Below are 14,143 nucleotides of genomic sequence, written 5' to 3'. Positions count from 1 at the left end.
TTAAAGTAATAATAACATTGAGAATCATAATAATAATACTCGTGCTGCTAACTAAAAGTTGCGTCACATTCAAACAACATGACAAATCCATTCTTTCCAGTGTGCTGTCCCATCGAGCCACTTAAGAGTGTTCTGTGAACAAACAACAGTCATCACCTAGAACTGAATTCCCTCGACTGTGCCAAAAGCGGACAGCAATCGTAAACCGTTATTTTGAGGTATCTTCGGTGGTGTGTCTTAATAGTGAACACGTCGAATGGAAAACAGTCAGACAAGCACTCTCTCAACCAGGGGGAAGGAGACCTGTCTTCAGCCGTAGGGTTCTCTGAAGGACAGGGTTGAAAAGTGCTCTAGAAATTACCAATACAGCTCCACTAACACCCTAGTCTCGCGTAGCCAGACCTCTCTCCACACTATGTTAGCGCTGTGCCAATGTGCCATACCTCTCCACACTATGTTAGTGCTGTGCCAGACCTCTCTCCACACTATGTTAGCGCTGTGCCATGATACCTCTGTGCCAATGTGCCATACCTCTCCACACTATGTTAGTGCTGTGCCAGACCTCTCTCCACACTATGTTAGCGCTGTGCCATACCTCTGTGCCAATGTGCCATACCTCTCCACACTATGTTAGCGCTGTGCCATACCTCTGTGCCAATGTGCCATACCTCTCCACACTATGTTAGCGCTGTGCCATACCTCTCTCTCCACACTATGTTAGCGCTGTGCCAGACCTCTCTCCAGACTATGTTAGCACTGTGCCAATGTGCCATACCTATCCACACTATGTTAGCGCTGTGCCAGACCTCTCTCCACACTATGTTAGCGCTGTGCCAATGTGCCATACCTCTCCACACTATGTTAGCGCTGTGCCAGACCTCTCTCCACACTATGTTAGCGCTGTGCCATACCTCTCTCCACACTATGTTAGCACTGTGCCATACCTCTCTCTCTCCACACTATGTTAGCACTGTGCCAGACCTCTCTCTCTCCACACTATGTTAGCACTGTGCCATACCTCTGTGCCAATGTGCCATACCTCTCTCCACACTATGTTAGCACTGTGCCATACCTCTCTCTCTCCACACTATGTTAGCGCTGTGCCAGACCTCTCTCTCTCCACACTATGTTAGCGCTGTGCCAGACCTCTCTCTCTCCACACTATGTTAGCGCTGTGCCATACCTCTCTCCACACTATGTTAGCACTGTGCCATACCTCTCTCCACACTATGTTAGCACTGTGCCATACCTCTCTCCACACTATGTTAGCACTGTGCCAGACCTCTCTCCACACTATGTTAGCGCTGTGCCATACCTCTCTCCACACTATGTTAGCACTGTGCCATACCTCTCTCTCTCCACACTATGTTAGCACTGTGCCATACCTCTCTCTCTCCACACTATGTTAGCACTGTGCCATACCTCTCTCCACACTATGTTAGCACTGTGCCAGACCTCTCTCTCTCCACACTATGTTAGCGCTGTGCCAGACCTCTCTCTCTCCACACTATGTTAGCGCTGTGCCAGACCTCTCTCTCTCCACACTATGTTAGCGCTGTGCCATACCTCTCTCTCTCCACACTATGTTAGCACTGTGCCCAGACCTCTCTCTCTCCACACTATGTTAGCACTGTGCCAGACCTCTCTCCACACTATGTTAGCACTGTGCCCAGACCTCTCTCCACACTATGTTAGCACTGTGCCATACCTCTCTCCACACTATGTTAGCACTGTGCCCAGACCTCTCTCCACACTATGTTAGCACTGTGCCATACCTCTCTCCACACTATGTTAGCACTGTGCCATACCTCTCTCCACACTATGTTAGCACTGTGCCATACCTCTCCCTCTCCACACTATGTTAGCACTGTGCCAGACCTCTCTCCACACTATGTTAGCGCTGTGCCATACCTCTCTCCACACTATGTTAGCACTGTGCCAGACCTCTCTCCACACTATGTTAGCACTGTGCCATACCTCTCCCTCTCCACACTATGTTAGCACTGTGCCATACCTCTCCCTCTCCACACTATGTTAGCACTGTGCCAGACCTCTCTCCACACTATGTTAGCGCTGTGCCCAGACCTCTCTCCACACTATGTTAGCGCTGTGCCATACCTCTCTCCACACTATGTTAGCGCTGTGCCCAGACCTCTCTCCACACTATGTTAGTGCTGTGCCAGCACCAGAGAGAGGTCTGGCTGAACCTATTAACATTACTCTATAGGGGAAAACACTCTGGCTTGTTTGTATTTCTTTAAAAGCAATGATCACAATGTTCCTGAGCGGCGCTGAGACCAGGATGCAGCGACGGTGCCCAGGTGGCAAAATAGTGTTGTGGATAGTGGAAGGAGAGGAGAATTCAGACTGAAATATTCGGCCAATGGCCAATGCTGATACCCACAGTCTCAGTCCTGTGATCCAGACTACTGACACCCCTTTTCCACTGACACCCCTTTTCTACTGACACCCCTTTTCTACTGACACCCCTTTTCTACTGACACCCCTTTTCTACTGACACCCCTTTTCTACTGACACCCCTTTTCCACCACATTACTTCTGCTTCTTGAACCGGTTCCGTTCAGGATTCTTGGTGCTATCTAGTATCTAGCGACCCAGCCCACATTTTCCACCAGTTTTGAGCGGAACCGTTGTGATCAAGGATACGTCATCAACTCCTGCAATCGGCTCTCTGGCAACACTGCCCACGCCTGAGTCAGCCTCGTGTTGTAGGTGAAATGCCTATAATTTCCCCAGTGAATCTCTTAGTTACATCAATATTGTACTGTCACAACAGTTTCATGTAGGTCGAGTATTTTTCCGACCTGCAGAGTATGACTTTTTGGTTTCCGAATCAAACATTTTTTTGTCAAAAGTGCTCTGAACAGTTAAAAATCACATCAATATTGTACAACAGTTTCATGTAGGTTGAGTATTTAAAGTTACCTTCTTCTCCATCCTCTCTTTCCGACCTGCAGAGTATGACACGCGCCCAACATAGTTTGCAGGGAAACGCTTCTATTTTTTGGTTCCAGCTGGGAACCAACTTTCCGGGTTACGAATAATTTCATTTGCGGTCAAAAGTGCTCTTAATTAATGGTTGAAAATCAGGTGCGCGAACCGGAACGGAACGTGTTCCATGTTGTCAGGTGGAAAAGGAGTGTGATTGATCTGTGATGAAATGTGAGAGAAACGTGAGGTCCTATATAGCTCTTCCCTCTTTGCCCCCTTTGTCCTATAGGGCACCACCAGTATGATTGGCCATGTGTAATTGCATGCATACAATGCTGGAGCATTGGTTTACTTGAAATGACACATACATGGAGGGTTGCATTTCATTATAAGTGCCAGGGAGCTTTAGTGTTGGATTACTTATTTAGCTGCTTCACCCTGTCATGCCCTGTTTTCTCTGCCAGTGTGTTTAGATGCCCATGACGCACCCCGTTCTCGCTTAAAGTATGTAAATAAAATGCTAATCGACCACAAGAAAAAACGTGTGTTATGTTCTAGCTGTAAGTAATATATTTACGTATTGTATCGACAGTGTACAATGTGTACGTATTACTAGTAATAATAACATATTATATATTCAAACAATGTCAACTTTTTTACATTTTCAGAAAATGTATAAATTTGCCTGCCGGGCACTACGTTGGTAGGTTGGTGTTTTTAACTCGACACTACCGAAACACACTTTTCTGACAGCCTCACCCAAACCATAACCCTAACCCTAACCACACTATTGCCTAACTACTATTAACTAGTCTTATTACATGGCGTTTTCACAATCGCCGAAATGCTTGCTTGTGATTGGTCAATAGCGCGCGTCAGAGGTCCGTTATCACACGATAACGGACCTCTGCCAAGCAATAATGACCGCTGTGCGCAGCTGTTCGCAATCAAGCCCACTACACACACTGTATCAGTGCTGCTCAGCATATGCACAGCTGCACTCAGTCATCAGTGCAATCAGACCACAGACCTGCCGACTGCCGATAATAATAATCACTTTATTTGGACTGACAGAGCCACAGAACAACTGCGTTTGCATTTGATCTCATCTTGTCGATGGTGTACAATGAATTAGGTATATTTGTTAGTAAGTTAGCCATGTAATAAGCGGGATAATGTATAGCTATACTCGATCATTGTCGCAAAATAATTGACCTTCACTGACGTTTAAAACACCTCGGCGCTGCGCCTCTGTATTTTAAACTCTGTGTCGGTCAATTATTTTGCGACAATGACCTCGTAGCTATACATTATCCCTTACATAACCGCTAAATGAACCTTAAAACTAACCTTAAACCTAACCATAACCATAAACCTAACCCTTATTAAAACAAACCTTAACCCTAACTATAAGCATAAGATGGCTGTGTTTAGGTAGTGTAGTGGTAAAAGCACTCGCATACTACCACAGTGACTGCTGGTTCGATCCCCGGTCACAGAGTTTCTATTTTTTTGTTTTGTACATAAGACTTTTGCCGATACAGTATGTAAATATATTAATAATGTATATTATGTACATGTTCTCCTGTGGTTGATAAGTACTTTATTAACTTTTTCTGATGAGACCGTGTAACTCATCCCCTCAAAACTCATGCATTTCATTTAGCAGGCTGTGTGACATGTTCATCATGGTACATGTGTGAGAGAGAAGCCAGAGAATTTACCGTATTCACACAGCGGCCATTTTGCTCTTATGTCATGCTCAGGTTGTGAGGTGAAAAGGAATCCCAACCTGAGCAAAATGTCCGCTGTGTGAATATGGTCAATGTTTCCTGTTCAGGTTAGAAAGAGATTTAAAAAAAAATGTGCGTTGTTCCCCTTTAACACTAAAACTAGAAGAGCCATAGTAGGGAAGCATCATATTGTTTGGTATTGAGTGATACCTATGATATCAGGTGCATAAGCAATCATTATGGAGATTGGTGCTGGTGTGTGTGTGTGTGTGTGTGTGTGTGTGTGTGTGTGTGTGTGTGTGTGAGGTGTGTGTAGGTGTGTGTGTGTGTGTGTGAGGTGTGTGTGTGTGTGTGTGTGTGTGTGTGTGTGTGTGTGTGTGTGTGTGTGTGTGTGTGTGTGGGGGGGGGGGTCCATATCCTGCAGTCAACACCTCATGTCTCGTACATCACCACCTCTAACGGGCGTGTGGGTTGCCGGGGGTTACGCGGGGCACAGGAGATGGGTTGGTTGGGGGGGGGGGGGGGCGCCGTATAGTGCCCCCGCTCTGCTGGATGAATGGCGCTTTTCATGTCCGTTAAATGGAAGCTCTTGACCTTGTACTGACAGGTGTCAGGGGCGGTCCGCGCCGGAGAGGCAGACGAGCGGACGGGCTGTGCGCTCGTCGAGGAGGCCGGTGTCCCGCCATGAGGAGGGCACACCGTGGTCCCCGACGTACCAGAAGAAGGAGGGGTCATATGTTTGGGATATATTTCAATGAGCCGGGGTCCCAGGATGAGATGACGGGGGAAAAAAGCTGCCTCAAACCACACCCTCCAATCTTGATCCTCCAATCACAACTTCCCCTCGGACAACAGTTTGGGGTCCCCAACTTGACACCACGCATTAAGCTACAGTACAGCAGGCAAGTATGTTCTAAGTATACTCACAAAGCAGGCGTCTACTCATTAAGCAGGCATCATACCTGCATAGTCCCAAGGGGATTAATAAAGGAATATCTTATCTTATCTTACCTCACATCTTCCTAACCAGAACCTCACCTCTATTTTCATTCTTTCTACTCGTAGTCTATCTTGTTCTATACCTTCTATCTGATGTGTTTATTTTGATTGTCTCTTCTATTATTACCCTGCATGTACCTACCTCCTTGCTGCTATACACCTGCATTTCACCAAGGGGATCAATAAAGGAATGTGTTATCTTAGCTCATCTTATCTTATATTATCTTATCTTAATTCTCAGCTACAACACGTCAGATAAGAGCTATGTCACTCCAGCAGGAGCTCGTAGAGATCAATACATGTTGTGTGGGTTATAACTCCCAACCATATAGGTACTATAGAGTGACTACAACTGAGGCACGACATTGTTTTGGTTGTTTCTGAAGATAAGGTGGAGAGTTGTCATCTAAAATAAATTCCAGGTGTTGGTTGTAACATCTAAATTGAGGCTGGGGGAAATAGACACACCGCATCAGTTTTGAGAGGATAGAATTAAATCACATGTTGGCTAATTGTCAATGGTCAATAGATTATTGACTATTTTGTCATATGAGGCCAATGTATGAATAGCAGGCTTGATCGTGAATAGCGTTGAAAGATTGATTAACTTGGAAACAGTTTGTCTGTAATAATAATAATAATAATAATAATAATTGGCTTAATAATGTGTAATAAAGTTCAGAATTACCTTCAGTTCTGCACTGCAGGTCTCTTTGAGGTCTAAACATATATCCAAAGAAATTGTAGCCTAAATGATTGATGGGTGAGTTGCCATGATGCGCTTGAAGAATAACTTATGAATAACATATTCACCATCACCATGCGTCATAGAGGGCATTGCACAAACTGCAATATGAAACAGTCTGTGATTACTTTCATGAATGAAAATCACAAGCTATTGATAACCTCAATTGTAATGAAATAACAACACGTTGCTCCAAGTTATCACGTTGTGGCAGAATGTCACAAGCACAGATGGGATGCGCGCAGCGACAGACAAAGTTGATGATGTGGTAAGAAGCTTTTAATTTATACTTTTATATACACAGACACTGCCACTTTACTTTACTCAGTACTACTGCTGCTAACATTTGCACTAAGCTCATTTTAGCTCTTTCTAATTTATTATCTCATATGCAGTCCTGTATATTGTGTGTTTTGTATTGTGAAATTTTTACTTGTTGTTTGAATGAATGAATGAATGAATGAAAACTTTATTTAACAGATTGCAGAATGGGTACAAACAATACAGTATGGCTCAAGCTCAATACATACAATTGATAAGGGGATGCAGACCAGAGAAAGACGTTTGTCTTGTTTACATCAGGGTCCCCCATTTTCAATTCATAGTGACATTTATGACATACACAACATACATGACATCATGACATTTATACCGGCTCACTTGACCGCAGTACATTTATGGCATATCCTAGGGACATACATGACATACAGGTATATAGTACTGTTACACTGTTTAAATTATTTCAACTTTCTTTATGTCTTGCACAATAGAAAATTGACAATAAAGTTGACTTTTCTGGACTTTTTGACTTCGTTTTGCCTGCATTTCTCTTTACCGGTCTAAAATATTGTTCGACTACTGTGTCGGCATGTGTGTAACGGCCCACGCAATGGCTATTATTTTACGCACCTGTTGGTTTATTCTAGTCTAACAATACGTTCTTACCTTTTCTCCTATGGCAAAAGTCTTCGAAGGGCTGTCATTGCGTCAGAAACACTCAAAAACAGATCACCGGTGAAAAACTATCCCCGACTCCACGAACAGATGCACTCACACTAGACACACTTTCCCGTTAACTCACATTCCCGAACTAACGATGCTGCTGGAATCCATGCGGGTGAGCCGTGCACTCAGAGGGGAACTGCGCAGCCGCGAAACCAGGTACTTTCATTGGCACAAAATGGACCACTGACTAGAAGAGCGTGTGGGTTATGGCTTGAGTTTGAGGAATGTGGAGACTGATGTGCCTGATGTGATGGGATGACCCACGGTCTCATCATAGAATGCGACGTGTGGCAGTCTGTGTTTATGAAAATCAATTCCCGTTTTGTGAACGAAGAGGTTGCATTTTCCATGAGCTTTATTGTTCATATTTCTATTATTATTATTTAAAAAAATTCTTAAATACTTTATTGCTACTATGTAAGTGTGTATGTGTGTATATGGTTATATGCATGTATGTATGTATTTGTATATATATATATATATATATATATATATATATATATATATATATATATATATATATATATATATATATATATTGTTTTTATCATGTACAGTGCCTTTGAAAATCTTTGGCACCCTAACAAAATTAACAAAGAAGCCTGTGAAATTGTTTTATTTGTTCATCAACTGGTTCATCAACAAAATAGAATGGAATGATGTGTCGGTTGGAGTTTAGTAAATGATACTGTGAATTTATTCAGACCTCTTGGCAGAGGTTGAATTGTGGTCAGCAAAAGCAACCCCACCCCTACTCAACTCCAACCCACACATCAGACTAAAACAAATCAACAAAGTAAACAAATGTAATACCAATCAGGGCTCTTTTGGCTACAGGTTTCTGTTTGACAGCATTACAGATTCTACCTTTAATTTTATTTAGTTACACCTCTGTTTGCATTGCTATGCTATGTCAAAATGGCCACTGTGAAAAGGGTCTATAGGCAGCTTTATATGCCTGATGATAGACAGACAGTACAGTGCAGTGTAATGTTAGGTATAATAACGTAACCTATAATCAGTACCTAAAACGATAGTTAAGTATGTAACTGAGGTTCTATGAATCCTGGATTACCACCAGAGGCGGTGCTTAAAGCACTGAATCTTCCTTATTGCAATGGTCGAGTATTTATACCAACACAGTCACATGTGACCCCTGGGCCCAGGAGTTCAAAACATTGAATCCCTATTGACTGATTGATTGGAAATGTTTATTAACAGATTGCAGAATGGGTACAGTACAGTACAGCTCAATACACACAATTGTTAAGGGGATGCAGACCAGAGAAAGACTTTCGTCTTGTTTACATCAGGGGCCCCCATTTTCAATTCATAATGAGTTGAAATGAATGAATACAAATCTGATCCAATCAGATAGGGATTACAAGTTTTGAACTCCTGGGCCCTGATGACCTGAGCTAGGGTATATCTTCCAGGGTCATCAGCGGCTCGGTTCCTACAGAATCTTCTCACGCATTCACAAGGATTCAGAGTGACGAGCGCTCTGGCGTTCATCCAGGATTCATAGAACCTCAGTTACACTCTGCGCCAGCTGGATAGGCTGCTTTAGGTGCCCGTGTGAGAGCACCTTTGGGAGGAACGCTGTATTTAGCCACAGCGTGACACCTCAGACATGAGTCACTCTCTGTCACACTGTAGCTCACCTACACGTTTCACTGACCTGATGGCAAGGAGAAACGCAGCCTTAGCTGACAACCACCTTAGCTCTGCCTGTAGTAAGGGCTCAAAAGGAGGCAGACATAGAGCATGCAACACTAGGGGCAAGTCACATGCTGGAGCCCTCTGGGCGCTCGGGGATGCCCCTTTAAATGGTAAATGGCTGCATTTATATAGCGCTTTTATTACAATTTGTTCCTCACATTTTACCCATTCATTCACACATTCACACACCGACGGCAGAGGCAACCATGCAAGGTGCCAACCTGCACATCGGGAGCAATTAGGGGTTAAGTGTCTTGCTCAAGGACACTTTGACATGCTGCCTGTGGTGATTTATACTAACCACTAGATGGCCCCATCTACCAGGGTACATGGACCACACCACTACACAGTCTGTATAACTATGATAATGAGACACCTGTTGCAAGTTGACGTGTACGTTACCTACCTACCTGTTGTATGCTACCTAACTACTACCAGGACCTAAATAAATGATATTGAAAGAACCCCAGTTTCTTCATTGATGGACAGAAACATTACAAATAGCAAGCACACACCTCTCACAGCACCGAACGTACTCCTTCACATCCCTCTCCATGTTAGGCCAGAAGAAACGTTGCCTTGCCAGATGGAGGGTTCTGGCCCGACCTTGGTGTCCTGCCAAATCATGCACTCCCTCCAACGCCTTGTCCATCAGACTTGCCGGCAGCACCAACTGAAGCCTCTTTATCTTGCTTACTGGGTATCTTGTCTCCCTGTACAAGACACTGTCTCGGACCTTGAGCTTCTCCCAATGTTTCAGCACAGCCAGTGATATTGCATCTATACCAATTCTCTCCCGCCTGGAAGGACGTCGCTTGCGGACAACGAATGGCAGCACACCGGCGATGGCAGAATCTTGAAGCTGGTGATCCTCCAGCTCACGTAAGGTGAATGAAGGCAAGGTATCTTGACCAGCAGGTTGCAGCTGCTGTACCTGGTGAACGAGGCAAGTAGCCCTGTTCTCTGCAGTAGCCGTCCAGTCACTGTGATGCAGCAGGGCAGCCCTTACTTCAGAGGAGCCGCAGGAACCAGCCATGTCCGGTGCGGACTCAGATCCCTGGACCACCTGAACATGCTGGATGCTAAGCCTGAAAGCATCCTGCACTCTGCCAGCTTCTTCACCCTCTGCTTCATGCACCAAGCTACTGTAGGGTTCCTGAATGAGACGCCTGCTGATGGGAGAAGTGAAGGGGTCACGGCTGAGTGCGTCTGCAACAACATTCTTTGGACCTGGGATGTATTTCAAGTCGAAGTTGTAGGCCGACAACTTGTCCACCCATCGCTGTTCATAGGCGTCAAGCTTGGGCTTCGTCAGTATGTGGGTGAGTGGGTTGTTGTCAGTCCACACCGTGAAGCCGTGCCCTTTCAGCCAGTGACTGAACTTCTCCGTAACGCTCCACTTCAAAGCCAAGAATTCAAGACGATAGGTGGGATATCTCTGCTGCGACTTGCTGAGGCTTTTGCTGGCAAAGGCGATGGGGCGTGCCTTATCCTCTCCAGCGGGTAGCTGTGACAAGACTGCCCCTAGTCCGTCCAGAGATGCATCGACAGACAAGATGAAGGGCCTCGAAAAGTCTGGATGAGCCAGCACAGCACAGCTGAGGAGCTCCCTCTTGAGCCTATGAAAGGCTTCCTCACATGCAGGACTCCAGTCTGCTGCGGTCAACTTCCTGAACATGCCGGCACTCCTTCCACCACGGCCCTTCCTCTTCTGGCCCCCTGTCAGGGCAAACAGAGGCTTGGCGATGGCGGAGCATCCAGGGATGAAGCTCTGGTAAAAAAATACCATGCCCAAGAAGGACCTAAGCCTCTTCACGGAGGGAGTACAGCCATCCTCCTCCATTACGGCCTCCCTTGGCATGTTAGAAATCACATCCACCTTTGTTGGATCCACAGCAACACCACTCCGGTCGATTACATGACCAAGGAACTTGACTGACTCCCGCAGAAGATGACATTTCTTCGGACTCAGCTTGAGATTACTGCCCCTCAGCTTCTGGAAGACCACTCGCAGCCTGCTAAGGGCTTCCTCTTCGGTGGGGCCAAATACAAGGAGGTCATCCAGGTAGCAGAGCAAACTGGTGAAGTTGAGACTGCCAAAGATATCCAACATCATCCGCATAAAGGAAGCTGGACTGTTGCAGAGTCCCTGTGGCATTCTGTTGTATTCGTACAGGCCAATAGGTGTCGTGAAGGCAGTGTACTTTTTGTCTTCCTCGCACATGGGGACGTTGTAAAACCCGGAGGTTAGGTCCATTGTGCTGAAGAAGGCATTGCCTCCGAGAGCTGCCAGACAGTCGGCTTGGAAGCGGATGGGCATCCTTCAGAGTCCGAGCATTCAGCCATCTGAAATCTGTACAAATCCTCAGCCCACCATCCTTCTTCCAAACCATGACGAGGGGAGATGCATATTCGCTGATGGATTTGCGGATGATGTCCATCTCCTCCATCCCTGTGAGCACCTGCCGGAGATGTTCATAGTGGGCAGGGGGCACTCTCCTGTATGGCATGCGGAACGGCCGGTCATCTGTCAGGCGGATGCGATGCACAAACCCCTCTGCTTTGCTGCAGTCAAGTGAGTGCCTGGAGAATATATCCTGATACTCTTCGACAAGCTCAACAAGCTCCTTCTTAGAATGGAAGCTGGCGTGGCACGAGTCGATGTCGAGGGCACTCAATCCGAGGGTGGAGAGCCTGTCCCTGAGGTCGGTAGCTGTGGCAGCCGGCCTGATACCCTGTCCTGGCCTTCCTGCCTCCATCGTGCAGGAGCCCTGCTGGATGTCTAGGTCTTCCACCGCAAGGCAAGGTGAGACATCTGCGACCTTGGAGTTGCGTTTCAGGGTGATTGGTCTGGGTGAGAGGTTGGTCATCTTCACAGGCACCCACCGATCTCCCCACATTGGCGTGATAACCCGCCCAACAAGCACGTCTCTTGGTCTGGCCTTAGAGGTGCAAGGCTCCACGATGACTGTGCTTCCTGGAGACACTGGCACATTGCTGGGCAGCCTGCCCCACACCAGGTATTCGCGTTGAGGGAGCAGCGTGATGGCATGGGGTAACTTCACAGTGCCGATCCTGTCGGGGGCCTCGTCTCCCCTCCATCTGGTGGTACATGACATCATATCCAAGAACTGCTCATGATCAGGAGGCGAATGCTTGCCTGCCACAGATATGAGTTTCCAGTAGGTGTCACTACCTTTCATGACACTCATTAGGTGCTTGAGAACGTTTGATCCGATGATGAGGTCATCGCGCTGACCTGGGACCACTAGAACAGGGACGAAGCATTTCACTCCGTAGATGGTCAGTGTTAAGTCATATATGTATTTGGGGTGGGTCTGTTTTCCTCCACAGCCAACCAGCATAATCCTTCCTGCTGACTGAGGTTCTCCCACTAGGGCCCCAGCTTCTCTGAGCTTACATTCTGCCTCCTCATTCAGGGTGCAAGCCATGGATCCTGAATCAATCATGCCCTTCAGTCCAACTCTGTCATTCACTGTGACCTGAGTGTAGAACAATTCACTGAAAGCTGGCACCTCTGCTGATCTTTGAACCACGACTTCGCATTCTGGCATGGCTGAACAGGTGTTAACATAGAGAAGCTCGAGACTTGACTCATCTTCACTGAGGGTCTGCTGTCCACCCCCCACACTGCCCCTCTCTGAGTGTGGGTGTTCTAGTTTCCCGAAGGCTGATCCCGACTGGGGTCGCCCTGACCTGACTGCCTCTGTCCACGCCTGTTGCAGTCTCTCTTCCAATGACCTGGAGTGAAGCATGAGAGGCACAGATTCTCTCTCCTGCAGTGCATGAGCGTGGAGTGGCCGGTATCACCGCAGACCCGGCAGTTCCTCGTCTGAAAAGGACCCGGAGCAAACTGTCTTGGCGGGGCCGGTGCCGGTGCATGGGCTGCCACCTGCACATTCTGCTGTGTCATCATGCGACCCAAGAGGCTGAATAGAGCACGCATGGCATCTACGTCGGCCTCTGCAGTGAGGCCCGGAGCCGGCTGGCGATGACCTGGCTCAAAACCAGGTTGAGCAGTGGCCACTGGTACCGGGTGAGGGGCGATTAGCACCTGGGGAAGTTGTGGAGTGAGAGCGGCTGTTGGAGCCAGAATGAACTGGGCTGCTGTGGGCGAAAGCTGTGGGGTGAGTGCTGAGACCGATGCCACATCGTATGCTGCCGCAGTTGAGACAGCTGAGAGATGTGAAGCTGTGCTGACATGCACTGGCGGTGGTCTCTCTATGTGCTGTGGTATGGCCGTCTGGGTGTGGCTCAGTACATGTATCTGCGGGGCTTGAGAACGGCCTTGCGATGACCTGAGCTCACGCTGGTGGCTGTCGATGCGCTCCTGAACCTCGCTGGTCGACCATTCTTCAGCCGCTCTGATGCTGAGCCTGTTAAAAAGGACCGGGTCTGGACAGTACTTGATGAACATCATCGACACTTCACGTCCTGGATCCTCCACACTACGCCCCTGCCTCTTTAGACACTCGTCTGCAATATCAATGGCATTGTTCAGTCTCACCCAGTACTCCATCACTCCCTCCCGCTGCAGTGGCTTGATATTATAAAAGTCAGCCATGGGCATGGATGAGTAGGATAGCTCACCGAAGTGCTGCTTCAGAATGTCAAAGATCAGGTCGGGAGTCTTGATGGGGTCGAGTGTGGGGTTGTGTCGTAGCGTAATTCTCACTACATCTTTCGCCCCCCCCCCCCCCCCATTAGCTTAGACAGTATCTCTTGTGACTGTTGGTGTTTCGGTGTGTTTTTCTTTATAAGATACACCCCCATTACTTCCACCCACTCACGAACAGAGTATTTATCACTGCCATCGCCCCTGAAAATTGGTGGCTCCTTAACATCGGACTGCATGACGAGCTTTACACCTGACAAATTCAACTCAGGAGCTCTCTGCTCCGATTTAGGGCTCTCTGCTGACATGGACCTATTAACACCCCTGTCACCCTGTAACTGGGTCGCAATC

At 47.0% G+C, this 14,143-nt stretch overlaps 1 protein-coding gene across 1 annotated transcript in view; it reads right to left on the bottom strand.

Moving 5' to 3' along the window:
* Positions 1–7,500, bottom strand: part of slc8a2a (solute carrier family 8 member 2a) — a 137,182-nt gene extending 129,682 nt beyond the window's left edge. Inside the window, exon 1 of the mRNA XM_084319909.1 lies at positions 7,375–7,500. The gene's annotated coding sequence lies outside the window, so the exon portion shown is untranslated. The remainder of the gene's footprint in view (positions 1–7,374) is intronic.
* Positions 7,501–14,143: the final 6,643 nt, after the last annotated feature.

This window comes from Notolepis coatsorum, assembly GCF_963971535.1.
Source record: "Notolepis coatsorum genome assembly, chromosome: 8".
NCBI classification, from domain to species: Eukaryota; Metazoa; Chordata; class Actinopteri; order Aulopiformes; family Paralepididae; genus Notolepis; species Notolepis coatsorum.
Note: the sequence above shows the minus strand (reverse complement) of the source record. Positions and strands in the feature narration are given on the sequence as shown.